The 18,136-nt window shown below is 44.0% G+C and overlaps 1 protein-coding gene across 1 annotated transcript in view; it reads right to left on the bottom strand.

Moving 5' to 3' along the window:
* The window catches only part of PTPRU (protein tyrosine phosphatase receptor type U), a 386,725-nt gene that overhangs the window by 79,692 nt on the left and 288,897 nt on the right, over nt 1–18,136 (bottom strand). The gene's annotated exons all lie outside the window — the stretch shown is intronic.

The raw sequence follows: 18,136 nt of genomic DNA, 5'->3' as shown, positions 1-18,136 counted from the left end.
GGAAGGAAACAGAGAGAGCTAGCATTCCATGCCTCCTGTCTCTCTTTGCATGCATGCCAAGAAGAAGAACAGGACAACAACGTGAGATCACTCAGCAGTAGCTGGGATTTCTCCATGATTCTGTGCCGTAGCTTCTTCCTCAGGAAGGCACGTATCCCTAGTTCTTTTGTCTGCTGTCCACAATCCTTATCTGAATGGTATTGACCTAACTACCTCTCCTCTATTTCCTGTGCCAAACTGATATCCCCTGACTTCCTGTCAACAGCTCAATAGGTCCCAGGTCTAGAAATGTTGAAGGTCATTGGTCTAAAATTTCCACCTGCTGCTGAAAACGGTCTTAAGTAGGGGCAGTTTCCAACTGGCTAAGCTATACATACGTGGTTTTCTCTTATAAGCAGTAATGCTCCTGAAATTCAGGGGATGGGGCAGTCCATAAATGTGAGCTTTTAATACTTTGTACTTTGTGCAAAGCTGATCTGAGAGAACATTGCGTGTACATTGTCATTTTCCCATTTGATATTTTAAAGTCTCTGTCCCACTTGGAGCATGAAGCAGGAGACACATGGGTTTTTTTTTTAAAAGAAGGGTTACAATTGGCACTGCTGGGAATTACACTTCGTTTCTTTTCAAAAGAGGGATCAAAACTTTACATTGAAATAGGCACAGACAAAATGGCAGTTTCCAACTCTATCTGAACACATGAAGCTGCCTCTTATCTTGTCAACCCGTTGGATCTATCAAGATCAGTACTGTCTATTCTGACTGGCAGTGGCTCCCCAAAATCTCTTTCACATTGCCTACAACTTGATCCTTTTTAAAAAAAAATTGAGGATACTGTGGATCAAACCTGGCACCTTCTGCATGCAACAGCCACAGCTCCTGTGTTGTAGAGCCAAGATTTTGAAACTTCCTCCCCACAGACATTTGGTGTCTGCTGCCTTTCAAGCACCAGGTTAAAAAAAATATTGTTTTTAATTCCCCATCCCCCCAGCTGTTGCTGATTTTGCTTCTCCCTGCTTCATTTCTTCTGGGTTATTATGACTGAACTATTGTTTTCTCTCTGCAGGCCTTCACTGTAATTGGTTGGTAGGTTTAAAAATGAACATTGCTGCTTTGACTTTTTTTAATTATCTGCATTTTATTGCTGCTTTTAATGATTTTTATGGCCGATTGATTTTATGCTAGTTGGCTTTATTGTTCCATTTTATTTGTTTTATCATTTTAATGGATGTTGTAAGTTGCCTCAGAAATATTTTATTGAGGATGCCAGGTCAAAATAAGTAAAGACGTAAAATGGCAATTGAGCTTCGACTACAAAGCCAGTATGCAGATCTGCTCAGAAACGCTTCTACGTTGCAAAAAGCAATGCCTCTCTTTGGGGGGATTATAATACTGTTTTTTTTTAAAAAAATGCAACTTGTTTCTTTTTCCTTGTTTTATTTTCCCTCTGGGTTTATCAAAAATTATTCTCCTTCCCTTAGCTCAGCTGGAAATGAACGTTCCTTAATGGAAAATTACAGCAACAGTGACCTTTCTTTAATAGGAAACTTAATTTCCAACCAAAAATCATTCCTCACTCGCTCTGAATTGGCATTTGGGCAGACTTGCAGTGGGTAAGTGTACAGCTTAGAGCTCCTATCTGAACATTTGAAGCAGCTGCCCCAGCCCACATGGGACAATCCCCTGTCCCCTTTCTTCCTTCAGGTCTACTCAGTTGACAGACAAGGTTTCTGAGATCATACTGTAATATGCAGCCCTGGATATCCTTGTAACGCTGCACTTACATCTGTTCGATGTTATTGATTAGCCTCCCAAATGTGATTTTAAGCGCTGGACTCTTAACATCAAACAAGTCCTTCAGTTGTGTACCATCACAGAGACAATTCTACATAATTCACTGCCCATTTCCCCTGCCAACAAGGACCAAAATAGCTTTGTGTTACTATTCCTAGGACCCAGTGGTTCAGATCGAAGGTGTCAAATAGGGATGGATGAACCATCTGTATTTCAGTTCTTTCTTATATTTGTTTATATTTTTGTTAACTGTTTCAAATTCCATTTGGGTAGGTTTATTTCCATACAAAGAGGGGGAATGGTGGTTCAGCTTATTAGGACAGTGCCCATGAACAGCTGCCCTGGAAGGCTGAGTGGAGTGCCCATTACACTAGCAGTGCTGGAGAGTCCACTGATATGGCAACAGGCACAGGATATTGGATGAGACAATACCCATTTTCATAGTTGTAGGAGATCTGTCCTGCTGAAGGCTAAGGTCTGGATCTAGGGTTAAGGGTCCTCCTAGCCTCCCAGTGGGAGGCAGGGGACCCGGTGCTTACCTTACTCCTTCTCCCATGATGCTCCTTGCACATGTGCCCTCTGCCAGTACAATGACATCACTTCCGGGAAGTGATGTCATCATGCTGGTGTGGGGTTGCACATGTGCTTTGCTGCAGGCCAATTTTGGCCTCAAACGGGCCTGTTTGGTGCCAAAATCGGCCTGCAGTGAAGTGCAGGGAGCACTCTCGTGGTGGTGCAATGACGTTATTCCTGAGAGTGATGGCCTTGTGCCACCCTGGGAGTGTGCCCAGGAGGCCTGTTCCCACACCTTTCCTCCCTGCCAGCCAGGTGAGTGGTGGCGGGGAGTGGAGGGTGAAGGCAGGGGATCCCTTGCTCCCACTGGGGGAATGGGATCCCTATCTGTGTCAAAGCAAGAGTCAAGGCTGGAACTGGAGCCAACAGTATTGCATAGATGTGGTTCTGGCAAAGGCTGCAGATGAACTGAGGCCTTAAATACCACTGTAAGGAGGTGGAGCTTCGAGCCCTGCCCCACCAGGAGCAGGCTTCTGGTATTTAAAGGTGCCATGTCTAATTATGGTGGCAAGTGCTGCTACAAAGCTAAGGTGGTTCAGGGTCATCCAAGTCTGAGTCCAACAACAGGGCTGTTTCCCAGGTGAGACTCTTGGGACTCCTCTTGCATATCCAAGAGGGCTCCTAGAGGTGTCCCAACTGCCTGATTCTGTGGTAGTGTTAGATATCCAGCTTCCTCCACCACTAAGTCTTCGGCCTCCTCATCTGAGGAGTCTGCAGGCTGGTCCATGACATGTCCAGGTCCAAACTGAGAGGACCTGGAGGCGGGATCAGTTGACAGCATGCTCCAGAGACGTGTTGAAATCCCAACCCATCCTTGCCATTGTGTGCACATGCCTTGGGCAGACAAATCTCCGTGGAAAGGATATTGGTTTCCTTCTCTCTGTTTCCATCAACCCATGGCTCGGTCTCCAAGCCAGAGGCATGGAGTGGTAAATACAGGACCAGCAAAAGTGTTGACCATTATTTAAGGTGAAGTGCCGACTGCCCAACAGATTCACAGCTAGTGACAAAAAGATAGCCCTTGCTGAGCTGGGTTGCCAGGGCAACCATCTCAGGACCTGAGCTCTGGCAAGAGGCACAGGGGAATTCAAGGCTGTGCACCAGGCACACATATGGTGTGCCATGCATATTTTTAAAGGTCTTGGGATGCAGAGGCTGAGCATGATATGCTCTACATCAGGGCTATGGGCAGATGGGAGACAGAGAACACTTTCCTCTCTGAGTCAGAGGCCAAAGGTGGGGGTGCCAAGAAGTGCATCATCAAACCACCAAGTGAGACATTCTCCTGTCCTCCACTTATGCACAGAAACATCCATCTTTACCCTCAGGTTGCTAGCAGCATAAACTGTATAGTTTTATAAACAATGTATACAGTATTTAGGTACCATGTCATTTAAGTTACAATATATAATATAATGTATTATTTTGCTAGGAATGCTAGGAAAAGCTGAAGTCAATAAGACGGCAGTAGGAAAAGAGGAAGACCCAGCATGAGATGGATTGACAGAGTACAGGAAGCCACGATCATCAGTCTGCTAGACCTTAGCAAGGCCGTCAATGATAAGACATTTCAGAGGCTGTTAATTCATAGGACTGCCATAAGTCAGAAGCAACTCAACGGCACATAATAACACATACGACACAGATTTATTGAGGCTCAGCTATGCTGAAACATGTGTTCATTACTATGAGGACACAATGGAAACAGACATGGACATAAAAATTGAAACGGGGTTTTGGAGTGAAGATGGTGGGGACAAGAAATTCAAATTCAAAGCCTTTCCTAATGTAAAACTAAAAGCCTAAATACCATTATCTTTAAGATGAGCGAGGGCGAATTCATGCATTACAAAGTCCTCATATACTGTCAACGGGATGTGCTCTAGAAAATATGTGCTTTGCATGGGTGGACTCAGTTCAATCAGGACAGTCACGTGTGGGAGGGTGAGAGAGAAGCTTCCACACATCCCAACCTGTGCTATTTTCTTGATTTGAAAGAGACCCAGCAAGGTGCTCTTTGCCCCACCTGGAGAGACATGTACTGATGAGCTAAAGGTAAGCTTTGCCAAAGGGGCAAATAGCAACTTCCTAGGGCCATTTCAGGTCAGGAAAAAGCCTCCCCTCAGGGGAAGGCTTCAGCGCCCTCTCTTTTCAGACCGCATCCAAATTGGACTTGCACAGCCCTGGCAATTAAGGTCCAAGCAGGGGATTCCCAGGGCACATCGGGTCAACAGGACCCATGTGGTAAATGGGGACTTTTAAAAACGAATCCACTATTCTAGTGCAATCCATGCTGAGAGATTCCAGTCTATTGAATGGAGTCAGGATTACAGTGTTAAGAGATATACAGTGCAACTAGGATGGAGAGAGGAAATACTCTGAGTATGTTTGTGTTGTATACCTGAAAACTATATTTTAAGTGTTATACGGTTTTTGCATTTTGGTAGTCCTTGTAATGCATATCTTTAATTTTCTTTAAAATCTAAACTTTTGTTCCCTTTTCCTTCTATATCCCTATTTGTTTTGGAAAAAAGTTACCAAAAAAAAGAGGGCGATTTATAGTGCAATCCTAAAAAGAGTCGCACTCTTCTAAGTGCACTGACTCCAGTGGATCTCCAACGGTGTAATTCTCCTTAGGATTGCACTGAGATGTTGTGATGCATCCCAAAGAGGCGCTGCTCTCACTGACGCTACACTTTTGATGTGGTTTTTGTATGCTAATTTTATTGGCTTGGATCCAAAGAAATGCGCATTCTCCTCATACAACAAGGTTTTGTACACCCTCCTTCCAGCTGTAGCCTCTGGAGCTTGCCAGCAACCCTCTGGAACAGCGTACAAAGTAGAACCAGACTTTTTATTTATCTGCTTAAAATATTTATGTCCCATAACTCTCGACACACAGGCCCCTGAGGCTGCTTTCCATCTTGACAATCAAACAAGCTGTCAATAAAACAGGAAAACCAGCACTCAAACACTGAAACGGCAGCCTTAAAAATCATCTCTGGGAAACTCACAGCAGTAAAATCAATTACAAAAACAATGCAGAAACATTTCTAGCAGCTGGAACATTTGCAAGAACATTTCCAGCAGTTACAACAGCAAAAGGAGGGAAGATCCAAACCAAGCAAGCTGACGCTTCCCTGCAAATGCCCAACCCTAAGCCTCAGGGGTGGGTGGAGAAAAAATTTAACCTGTCAATGATGTTAGAAGGGTTTGTATTTAGGGTTGCACTGTTAAATCTTGTTTCAGCCAGTACTAGATCTCACTGAGCTGAACTGGCCAAAAAAGGGGTACAGTCACGATCAGATCTTTCACATTTTTTTCTTTAAAAAGTAGTTTCAGGGACTGGGTTGTAGGGTTGCCAGCCTCCAGGTGGTATCTGGAGATCTCCAGGAATTACAGTTGATCTCCAGCTGACAGAGATCAGTTTCCCTGGAGAAAATGGCAGCTTTTAAGAGAGGACTCTATGGCATTATACCCTGCGGAGGCCCCTCCCCTCCCAAACCACACCCTCTCCAAGCTCCACCCCCAAAATCTCTAGGAATTTCCCTACTTGGATCTGGCAACCCTACTGGGTTGGGGTAATTCAACCAAGGCGAGATGTTTGGGGAAAGGGTGTTTAACCTGTCCTCCGTTCCATTTTTTTCCCAATCTAAATCCCCCTTCCTAAACTGCTTGAAGAAATGCAGAAAAATTGGATATTTTATTTTATTTTAAAACTAAGCAAATCAGATCTGGGAAATGACATGGGGGTGTTGTAGTTTTTCAAACCCAAGGACCAAAATTGAACTTGGATCTTCTGCAGGCAAAACACATGCTCCACCAATGAGCCATGAGTATCTGCCAAGGGTTCTGGTGAACTCTCTTGTGAATGCTTCAACATGCGTCAAAAAGAGGAGCTCACATTTTCATTTCACTCAGTTTTAGGAGATTTTCAAGCATGTGGTGAGGGTAATTTTAGAAGCATTCCCCAAACTGGAATTGTAGCAAGGAACAAATGCCCAAGAAAGTTGCTTTGGGGTTGCTTCAATGTATTCTAAGGGTTTCTTGCTGAGAAGCCCGAAGCATCTTATCATGCACTGTTCTCGTAATCCTGTGCCAAGACTGCCACAGTCAACTGATATGCTATGACCTGCTGTCATGGGAATCACTTATATAGATGCTCAAGAAAAGGGTCATGAGATCTCGGCACTGAACACAAGCAGCTGTTTTGAACATCCATCCACCTCTTCAGCAGCCAGTCCACTCAGCAGTCTAGACAGCCCAGATCCACATAAGAAAACAGGATTCAATTCTCCAGCAGCTGTTCACAGAGCATATGCATTGAGAGCATAAGGGCCCAGAGTCAGTTCCTATTATCTCCAGTTCAGAGATTTCAGGCAGCAAAGCTGGAAAAATAATCACTGCCTAAATCTTGTAGGTTCTGACCTTGATGACCCAGGCTAACCTGATCTTGTCAGATCTTGGAAGCCAATCAAGGTAAGCCCTGATTAGTACTTGGAGGGGAGACTTCCAAGAAAATCCAGAGTTGCTACGCAGAGGCAGGCAATGACAAAGTGCCTCTGAACGTCTCTTGCCTTGAAAACCTTACGGGTCACCAGAGGTTGCCTATAATTTGACATCACTTCCCACCACCAAATCTTGGAGGGTCGCTGGCCATCCAAGTAGACAACAGTGGGCTAGATTCAGCAAGACTGATTGTCTGATTCGGTACTGAGCAGGTTCATAGGATGTCGCTGACCTACTCTAACCTCAATTTGCATGCATTCTCATTGCCAAATCCCATATCCAGTCAATTCAGTAATACAGCATAGTTTTTGCATGTCTAAGGTCCCCAGTTCCATCTCTGGCATCTCCAGTTAAAGGATTTCAAGTAGAAACGCTGGGAAAGAACATGACCCCCCACCTCCCAGACACACATTACGAAGCAAGCATTTCTCATGCTTTCATGCACCATGCAACTGGTCCCAGAGTGATCCAGTACAGTGAGATGGAAGGCCCAATTTAGGGATAAATGGGTTTTCCTGGTTCTCTTCCTTTATTGATCTAGAAATCCTCTCCGTGTGGAGAGTTTCATTCTTCCTTCATTCCAATTTAATTAGGAAGACATCTATAATTAATTCTGGAAATGGAAGACGTGCAGTTGGCAGACTGCATCAGCTTGTAATACCTTCAGCTCATCAGCATTTTTCCCTCTTTACTTTACATTACCAATACAGAAGTAATTTTAGGTAGATAACCGTGCTGGCCTGCAGTAGAACAGCAGGGTTTGTGTCCAGTAGCACGTCAGACCAACAAGATTACAGTATGTATTGATAAAACACTGCAGAAAAACAAGTTAGACTGCTTTGTTTCTAGTGTTTCATTAAAACACACAAATAAATGCCCAATCTACACATTAGTTTTTATTAAGTCAGATCTAGGTTGCTTTGGGGTTATAGAGAAAGCAAGTTGTTCCAGGGAACTAAGATCCCACTTGTTAAAAAAAATGTGTTGTTTGGTCCAAAGATTTTCAAAGTAGGGACTGTAGCTCAGAGACAGGAGATTCTAGGTTCAACTCCTGGCAGTTACATTTAGGATCTATGGTTGAAGGTGTTGGGAAGGACTTTTCTCTCCCTAAAATCTTGACAAGCTATTGCCAGTCAGTATAGACTGTCAATATAAGGCAGATGTGTTCATACTACAATATAGTAAAGAGTTCAATAGCACCTTTAAGACTAACCAACTTTATTATAGCATAAGCTTTCAAGAACTACAGCTCTCTTCGTCAGATGCATCTGATGAAGAGAGCTGTAGTTCTCGAAAGCTTATGCTACAATATAGGTCATTAGTCTTAAAGGTGCTACTGGACTCTTTACTATTTTGCAACTACAGACTAACACGGCTAACTGCTCTCGATCTATGACCATGGAAAGCATCACACTACAATAGAATTTTTTGTAAAATCATTTTGTTTTAGTATTTTTTTCAATGTGTACATGCACATTGTTAAACCGCCCGCACCACCACAGAATCATATCTATGACTAAGACTGCTGTTTTACAGAATGTGCATACAAAAACACAGTGATAATGTACAGTAAGAACAAAACCTGCAAACTGTACGCACACATAGCTCTACAAAAAATTCAGGAAAAAAACTATCAATGGAGATTCTATAATGCATTGATGTTATCTTGTATGTCTAAAATCTGGGGAGAAATGTGTACTTTAGACATATACCCTGTCTTATTTCAGTCAATGAAATGTGGTGGCTATGTTCACTTTGGACATTTCTAGTTTCATTAAGTACAGTCTTGGGTCCCAATTCCTTCTGGTTGCAAACTCCTGTTCTGGGAGAAGTATATATGTATGATTTAAGAAGTACTTTTTCCACGAGCCCCCCCAAAAGTACTTTGATGGTTAATGGGACAAAGAACAGAACTCGTTGGAGCAGCAAACGGCCGAGCAAGCACGAGTGAATCAGAATTACTTACGGGTAATAGGAATAAGAATAGTAGTTCCTCCTGGCAAGCGTGCAAACAAAGAGAAACAGCATATATTGCATAAGCAGCTTTTTCTCAGCAATAATGAAGGGGAAGATGGGATATTTGGAGTCACTCCAGGACATCGTCCATGCAAGGGAAGATGAGGGGCAGGGTGGAGATAGAGGGAAGGAAGGGGAAAGGGACCGAGGGAGCAAGTGGCTGGAGATGCGAAATAGCTTTCTGGCATGCTTGCTGCTGGCCTGAGGACAAGCAAGGTTACCTGCTGAACTAAAGCTTCAAGGTAAGGTTGTCAAAGAGATCTCTCTCCTACCCATACCACTTCACACTTCAGGATCATTTTAGACAAATCCAGAAAGAAGCCAATGAAAAACACAGACCAGCTGTTCTGGACTGCTGCAGAGAGTGGAACAAAGAGGCTCCAGTTGATGAGGGAAACAGGCAGCCTCTGCAAATGTGCAACCAAGTTTGCTCTTACCTTTCAAACAAAGAACTGGTTGAAAGTATAAAACTGAGGTGGCAGAACAATGGCGAGTGGAGCTCATGGCTTTTCCATGCTCGAGTTCTGAGATCTTTCTTCTAGGGTTGGAATTTCATCTGGGAGTCCCAAAACCAAACTCAACCTACCAGCCCTCTAACACAGAGGCAAAAGGGGACAAGCCAGTATGTACTTATACCTCCTCTTCAGATAGATAGATAGATAGATAGATAGATAGATAGATAGATAGATAGATAGATAGATAGATAGATAGATAGATAGATAGATAGATAGATAGATAGATAGATAGATAGATAGATAGATAGATAGATAGATAGATAGATAGATAGATAGATAGATAGATAGATAGATAGATAGATAGATAGATAGATAGATAGATAGATAGATAGATAGATAGATAGATACCTTTTGGCTTCAATGGTAATACAGCAATTCCCCTTCCCAAGCTATTTCTGGGTATCCCTTATCCCCAAGAGCAGCATTTGGGGGGGGGGCATATCTAGCTGCAGCTGGAAGGGAGAAGTTGCTGTTTCACAGATGGAAATCCTTCTGTCAGTAGAAATCATAAACAGGATCCAAGCAGTAAGGAATGTGTGCTCAGATATTTCTAATTCAAATAAATATCCAAAAACCCCTTATCAGTATTTTTCAGGTATATTTGGGTATCTAAATGACATTCAGGATTATCTGGAATACCAAAACTTGGATCCTGAAAAATTCCAGAAATATTAATAAATATCTAAGAATATACACGGCCAGCATCTTAAGGCTCCCTGACATGTTTTTCTTCAATTTTACAGTGTCTGTAAAGACTCTACATTGCTGTATTTATTCTGCAGCAGCCTGTCCTCCATTGATTTGAAATCCAAGAAGAGTGTTTCTACTGGTTAAACCTCTATTACCAAGCAAAACCCGTAACTGACTGATAATACACTTGTCGCTGTAAAATATACTGCAGCATCAGCCCAGTGTGCAATGGCAGGCTGGATTCTACATGGCATCTTAGCATTCATGCGCATGCATTTCCATCCATGTGCACTAGAGACAGGACACATCAGCCCGTACAGAGATTTCAGTGCCAAAGATCCTGCAGAGGAAGCCAAAGCCTAAAGAATAGCAAATGAAACACACTAAGAAATTCTTAACATGGCAAAAGGGAAAAAAGAGGCCCAAATTAGAAACAGTGAACTTACCAGGGCAGTTGAGGGGGGGAAACAGGACTATCCCAAGAAAACAGGACCAACTGAGCTAGGAATTGTGCATGCACAAGTAACATTTTAACAAATAAACAGAAACAATGTCAGAAGCGGAGCTTGCCATAGCAATGTTGCCTGCCCTGTACACAGGGCTTTTTTTCAGCAGGAACGCAGTGGAAGAGTTCCAGAACCTCTTGAAAATGGTCACATGGCTGGTGGCCCCGCCCCCGATCTCCAGACAGAGGGGAGTTTAGATTGCCCTCTGTGCCAAGGGCAATCTAAACTCCCCTCTGCCTGGAGATCGGGGGGGGGGGGGACCAGCCATGTGACCATTTTCTCCAAGGGCATCCCACTGAGTTCCACCACCTCTTTTCCCAGAAAAAAGCCTTGCCCGTACATGTTCAGTCTTCACAGACATGCCCCATTTCTGTCTATATAGTCATCCTGCCCTTCCTCCAAGGGACCACCCTTGGTTCACCCCTCCTCTATTTTTCCTCAAAACCCTAATCCTAGGAGCAAAAAAAGTATGGGTGTGCATCTGAGAGGCACAAAATTGTCTTTGCATGTCTGATCCGAAACCCTCCTGTCATCCTCCAACAAACACAAGTATATTGTAACATGGGGTGGGACCCTTAAGTGTTGGGAAAAAATGCAATATCCCTATTATGGGAGAATTTCCAAGCAGGAGGGCAGCTAGGAGAACTAAGTAATAGCTGTGAAGTTGTTGCACTAGAAATCTGATCATCTAAAGGTGAGTCCTAAAAATATGGCAAAGGGCTGTGAATCCTCTTTTCGAATAAATCAGAACAGCCACACCAAGACCTTAATGGTTTGACCTATTTTGGTTTTGTCCATCCAGGAGTTAAAAAGCTCTTGGAATCAATCGAAGCATCGAGTCAATGAAGCTCCAGTGATATATCATTTGGGATTCAGTACCCCGTTCTTTCATTGCCAGGCAAATAATCTCCTCGGCTTACACGGATATGAGATATCTGAGGATGGAACCAATCGTTCTCATTCCTTTATTCTTTGTTGCAACAGGCCTGTTTTTAAAATGGTAACCCATCCCTAACCCAAGCATTACTATGCCTTAGGGGTCCTTCACTAATATAGTATCTTTTGGAGAACAATAAACTGTGTTTCTTTCTTTTTTTTAAGTCAGTGGTTGGATCCTATGCACCACTAGCCATGTTGGTTTGCAGCAGAACAGAGGGATTTTGGGTATAGTTGTATTTTGAAAGCCCTGACCTGGATAGCCCAGGTGAGGCTTATCTCATCAGATCTCAGAAGCTAAGCAGGATCAGCCTTGGTTAGTAATTGGATGGGAGACCTTGAATGAAGACCAGGGTTGCAGAGGCAGGCAATGGCAAACTACCTCTGATAGTTTCTTGCCATGAAAACCCCACCAGGGGTCGCCATAAGTCAACTTTGACTTGAGGGCACCACACATACACACACACAAGTACCTTGAAAATCTAGTTGGTCTGTGAGGTGCCTCTGGACTCAAACCCTGCTGTACCCCTAGTATAGCTGCATTTGTGCAATGGAACTTTCCTACCTCAACCTTGCCGCAGCCTGCTATAATCCTGGATATCCTGCTCCTGGATTTGGGGGAGGGGGTCTAGAGGACCTCCAAGGACAAAGGGGGGCATGTCATGGGAGAGTGGAATTCACAAAAATCTCATTACGGGGAGGGGTTGCAGCCGAACATCTGCTTTGCATAGAGTCGGTCCCAGGTTCAACTCCCAGCGAAAAAGATCAGGTTGTAAAGGAGATGAAAGCTCTCAGTCTGAGACCCTGGAGAGCTTCTGCCAGTCGGAACAAACCCCTCTGTCCGCAACAGTCCAATGATTCAGCTCAGCACAAAGCAGCTTCACACAGTCATGTGTGATCCGACCCAGTTCATGAGCACGTTCCCTGGAAAGAATGGACCTGAGACCTTCGGTGTGCAGAACAGGTATTCAACCTGGGTGCTTTCGCATGCTCTTTCCGGACAGGGAATGCTGCAAACCCAAGAGCAGGGAAGTTATTCTGAATGGCTTCCTTCCTCTGACAGTGCTGTAGGTGGAAACATAAATAAAGACAGCAGATTTTTCTGGCCTAGGTACCAGAAGTGTCTCTGCAAGCAGGTAGTACAGATCAGCATGCAAGTGAGAGATGCTGATGGATCTACAATATCTTGTAAGGAAAGAGTGTCAAACAATGGCAGATTGGAAGCACAGACACAGGCCTGCAAGCTTGACCCTGTAGGGAATATATACTGTAAAGTGAACCCTGAGCATCCTCAGAATAGCCTGACGTTCTGCAGACTTCTTCTTGACCTCCTTTGCTACGTGAAGAGCCATGACGGAGAATATGAACCTTTAGGTCTGATCAAATAAGAATTCAGAGTATGAATTCTCCGGTGCTTTGTACAAGCAAAAAGAATGAGTTTTAACCATCCCTTCTCAGCAGGAACGTTAGCTCAACCTCAAGGCCACTGAATGCACCAGAGGGCAAATTCTGCCAGCCAGAGTGGAAAACTTCCAGTGCCTAGTCCTGTTCACATGTTATTGCGAACGCATGTACATCCTGCATGCATCCGTGTATATCTGTTTTTAAGAAAGAGCCACGTGTTCAGTTTACAAATGAACACAGAGACCAGTTCTTGGATGAATACGAGATCTGAATCGCACATTGAACTGCACGTGCATTGAACATAACAAGGGAATTACACAACATACTGTTAAAGAAACCTCAAGTATAGACTGGATACTGATTGTAAGTGCATTCACAGTCACTTGTGAACAGGGCGGCTGTGTTGCTAATTTGTGGGTTCTGGATTCTTTCACATGCCATCCTTTGAAACTCATACACTAGAGCAGGATATGATTCCAAGGGTTCATGGGTGCAACACATAAGAACATCATAGTGGCCATGCTGAATTCAGCCACTGGTGTTCTCCAGCAGGGGTCCTGTAGTCTAAGAAATACACAAATACTATTTTTTTAAAAAATAGTTAAACTTCAACAGAAACTTTAAACAAATGCTCAAGCCTCAGTCCTCTTGATAGATTTTGAAAGGCAACTGGCCACCTTAATGAACTTCCCATCTTTTCCAAAGTTCAGTTTCAGAAGAGATAAAAACAGGAACCTGGGGTTTTCTTGCCTGCTCTGTCCTCAGTAACAACCTTCCCAACCTTCTACATCAATCACACACCAAATACAGAATTGCTAGATAGAAGAGGGAGGCCGCTTGGGGTGTCAGACAATCGCTTTCGCACAAAGAGCAACCACCTGCTCCTTGTTTACGCTTTGGGTTCCGGGAGGGCGGTGGAAACAATCTTACCACGAAACACAATTGGCAGATGAATCAACAGTGACATTTAAAATGAGATCAGCCAAACACTTTGATTCATGCACAGAGAGTAGCTGCCAGATGACTTAAACAGTTGAGGGAAGTCTGGGAACCAGGGGCAGTGGGTCTCCTACACAGAGACTCTCCCAATATTGTATTGTCGAAGGCTTTCACGGCCGGAGAACGATGGCTGTTGTGGGTTTTCCGGGCTGTATAGCCGTGGTCTTGGCATTGTAGTTCCTGACGTTTCTCCAGCAGCTGTGGCTGGCATCTTCAGAGGTGCAGCACCGAAAGACAGAGAGACTGTGACACTGAGAGATCTCTGTCTTTTGGTGCTACACCTCTGAAGATGCCAGCCACAGCTGCTGGAGAAACGTCAGGAACTACAATGCCAAGACCACGGCTATACAGCCCGGAAAACCCACAACAGCCATCTCCCAATATTGATCGCTTTTTTGTCCCAGCAAGGAGTTCAGGGTGGCAAACATGGTTTCCTTCTCTGCCATTTTATCTCCACCACCCTATGAGCTAGGGTAAGTTAGTAGAAAGAGCACAACCTCTAACGTTCAAGGATGAAAACATGAAGGGTCATGAAGCCCTGTGGGAAATGCAAACTGAGAGTGTTCCAGACAGAAGGCCTTCTGGCCTTCCAGTGAGGGAGATCCCACCCACATCCCCAGGCCACTGGCTCCAGCATCAAACTGGTCTCAAGGGCAGGAAGTTTCTCGTAAGTTCATCTGGTGATGGTGGGAAGTGCTGTCAAGACATAGCTGACTTATGGCAACCCCTGCTGGAGTTTGCAAAGCAAGAGATTAACAGAGGTGGTTTGCCGTCGCCTGCCTTTATAACCCTGGTCTTCTTTGGAGGTCTCCCATCCATCTACCTTCCTGCAATTTAAGTCCATTGGAGCCAAACCTTTGCCTTCTTCCATGTAGCAGCCCTCCAAATATTTAATGTGTAATTACATCCCCACTACTCAGTTTGGTGTACTGGTTGAGAGTGGTAGGATTCTAATCTGGATAGCCAGGTTTGATTCCCCATTCCTCTGCTTGAAGCCAGCTGGGTGACCTTGAGTCAGCCACAGCTTCTCAAAGCTCTCTCAGCCCCACCCACCTCACAGGGTGATTGTTATGGGGATAATAATAACATATTTTGTAAACCGCTCTGAGTGGGCATTACGTTGTCCTGAAGGGCGGTATATAAATCCAATGTTGTTGTTATTGTTGTTGTTGTTATATCTTCTCCAGGTTAAACACATCCAACAATGCAATCTTAAGGAGAGTTAAACCTTTCTATCCCCATTGTCCTCAATGAGGGCTGCCAACTCTGGCTTGGAAAATTCCTGGTGATGTCTAGGGAAGGTGGAGTTACAGGAAAGGAGAGAACAAACTAAGGATGTGATGCCATAGGCTCCACCCTCCAATATGATTGCCAGCTGAGGAGTGTTTGGTCATTGAGTTTATACAGGATACAGTGAAGCCTCCCTCCATTAGCATTCCACACCCTGGGAAACTCTTACAGGATGACTCAGCCCAAACCCACCTTCCTGAGTAGATATAAATTACCTGCCAACATCTTCTCCACACTGTGACACTGAGAGATCTCTGTCTTTTGGTGCTATACCTCTGAAGATGCCAGTCACAGCTGCTGGCGAAATGTCAGGAACTACAATGCCAAGATCACGGCAATACAGCCCGGAAAATCCACAACAACCATCATTGAGTTTTTGTTCGACAATGCTATTTCCGGTCAAGTTACCAGAAAGAATATCATGCATTCCCAATTTTGGGAGCAACAGTAACATTGTGGCAATGTGTGGTGTGATCAGAAGTGACACTGTGACATTGTGTAACGCAAAGTTTCGCTACCCAAAAGCTCCAGAGTGACTTATCCTGGTAGGACTTGTTTTCCAGATCCCCAGCCATTTTTATTTTCCTCCTCTAAACCCATTCCAATTTGACTACTTAAAGAAACATTTTATCGACATCATTTTAGGCTGATCAATGTATATCCTATGAGGATGGTATATCCTGGCTTGGTTTAATGGCACAGACGTAGTTTTTTAATAGCTGAGTTTCAATGACTTTGTTTTTAATGCATGTGATTTAATGGCTTTGCTTTATTATCTTGGTTGTAAGCCACCTCATGCAGGTCTCTGGAGAGGCAGCATAGAAATTTTCTGAAGAAAATGCATTTCATATTGCTGAAGTCTGCTCTGGATTACACGGGCTAGTCTGATCTTGTCAGATCTCAGAAGGTAAGCAGGGTTGGACCTGGTTCATACTTGTATGGGAGAACACCGAGCAAGTCCAGGATTGCTAAGCAGAGGCAGGCAATGGAAAACCACCTCTACGGGGTCGCCATAAGTCAGTTGCAACTTGATGGTGCTTTCCACCACTAAAGGCTGTTCTCTGCCTGCAACAGGACACTATTACAGAAGTAGCGTCTCCCCACAGAAATCTGTCTTCTGTTGATTTAAATGCCTAGAGGGTAGCAGTTCCGTAGATTCGACTTATACAAGAAACACTTCACTGCCCTGTGACAGAGGGACTCTCTCCTCCCCATCTGTATCTTCACAACACACCTGTGCGGTTGTTCAGTGGCTGACCCACAGTCGCAGAATTGTGGGTAAGTGAGGATCCAAACCCTCATCAGAGTCTAACAGACTAACTGCTACAAAATATTAACTAGATCTCTTCAATTACACAGCCATACAACTCATTCCCCTGCAGCAATCCACAGCAAAGGTATTCCTGACATGACAGAGCTTCCAGGGGCTGTATACCAAAGTGTTTTTGCTAAGTCCTATCCTTTTCCTTTGTTGACTTCTACTAAACAGATCGGTAACAAGTTCTCAAATCCATATATATACACCATACGTTCTCCAAGGGTCTGTATTTGCCAGCAACGGTCTAATGAGTTTTCCAACACAAAGCCTTGCAAAATCAGTGTCCACGTCTGCCCCGTATTTCTCCTTTGGGGATACCTTGTTAAACTTTTGTGACAGTGTTATTATTCAGGGCTCGGTTCCCACCCACGCTGATCCAAAGCAGTTAGATCTCTGGGATGGGTGCGAGTTGCATCCTGATTCTACAGCACGTGCATTTACATGCATGGAACAGTCTCCTGTTTCATCCTCTGCAGCTGGAGAGGTTGATTGTGATCGGTCGATAATGTAATGCAGGGCGATTATGTTTCCCTAACATAACTTTAACTCAAAGAACAAACACCCTTGTGGCTTCTAAATCAGTGCAGCACAGGCTATTGCAGAGTAAATGAACACAGCCAGGTGGTGAAAAGCATTTGACAGTGTGAAACGAGAGAACGGATAATCATGGATATGAAAACGGGCACACCCACAGCATGGCCTACTTGCATCTGTAAGAAGGAGGAAGGCATGCGATTCTTAAAGCCCTGTTTGGAACACTGGTCCACATCCATGGCTTTTGTAGGCAGACCGGGCAAGATAATGTGGCATGGGGACTGGTTACTTGCTATGCGTTAGAGGATTTTTAATAAAGACCCCTACCATTTTAGTTTTGTGAGCAAGAAACTTTGCCTTGCATGTAAAAGTTATGGAGAACACCTCCATGTCTCTTGTTTGTGATTGTCGCTATGCTGTGGGTCAGTATGACATTACACAACTTTGTAAATACACAATGATAAGCAATTTTTATCTAGCATAAGGATTCCATATTCAGCCTTGGACACGTCATACTGCAGAATCATTTATGTTCCAGCCTACCACAAGGAGCCCGAAAGGATTTTTATTTGTATTAAGTATTTTGATTGTATCTTGTCACTCAAAGTAATAGTGCCATCATTCTTTGTAAGAGGAAGTCTAAGTGAACCGTTTGTAAAAAACTTTTTGATCTTTTGATTCATTTCGTTCTGTGAACAATTTTGCATTCAATTATTTAGGCGTAAGGAAAAAGTAGCTCAGTACGCATCAGGCCCCGGGAACCGCATGCGTCTTGAGTTTTCTGTAGCAATAAAACTCACATGTCTTCGTATCACTGTGATTGGTGTCTTGGGTTATATTTGGGTAAGTGGTAGAAGGGAAATTTATAATTGGCAGCAGAGTACTATTAAAAAAAAACCCTATCCCTGTGCATGCAGAAAGTTCCAAACCTACCAGTGAGGACCCTGAAAAACTGCTGCCAGTCACAGTAGTCCAGTGGTCCCTAACGGGGTGCCCCATGGGCACCATAATAGTGACTGGATGTGTTTCCTGGTGCCCCCTTGCTTCTCCCC

This window comes from Eublepharis macularius, chromosome 15 (assembly GCF_028583425.1).
Source record: "Eublepharis macularius isolate TG4126 chromosome 15, MPM_Emac_v1.0, whole genome shotgun sequence".
Classification (NCBI taxonomy): Eukaryota; Metazoa; Chordata; class Lepidosauria; order Squamata; family Eublepharidae; genus Eublepharis; species Eublepharis macularius.
Note: the sequence above shows the minus strand (reverse complement) of the source record. Positions and strands in the feature narration are given on the sequence as shown.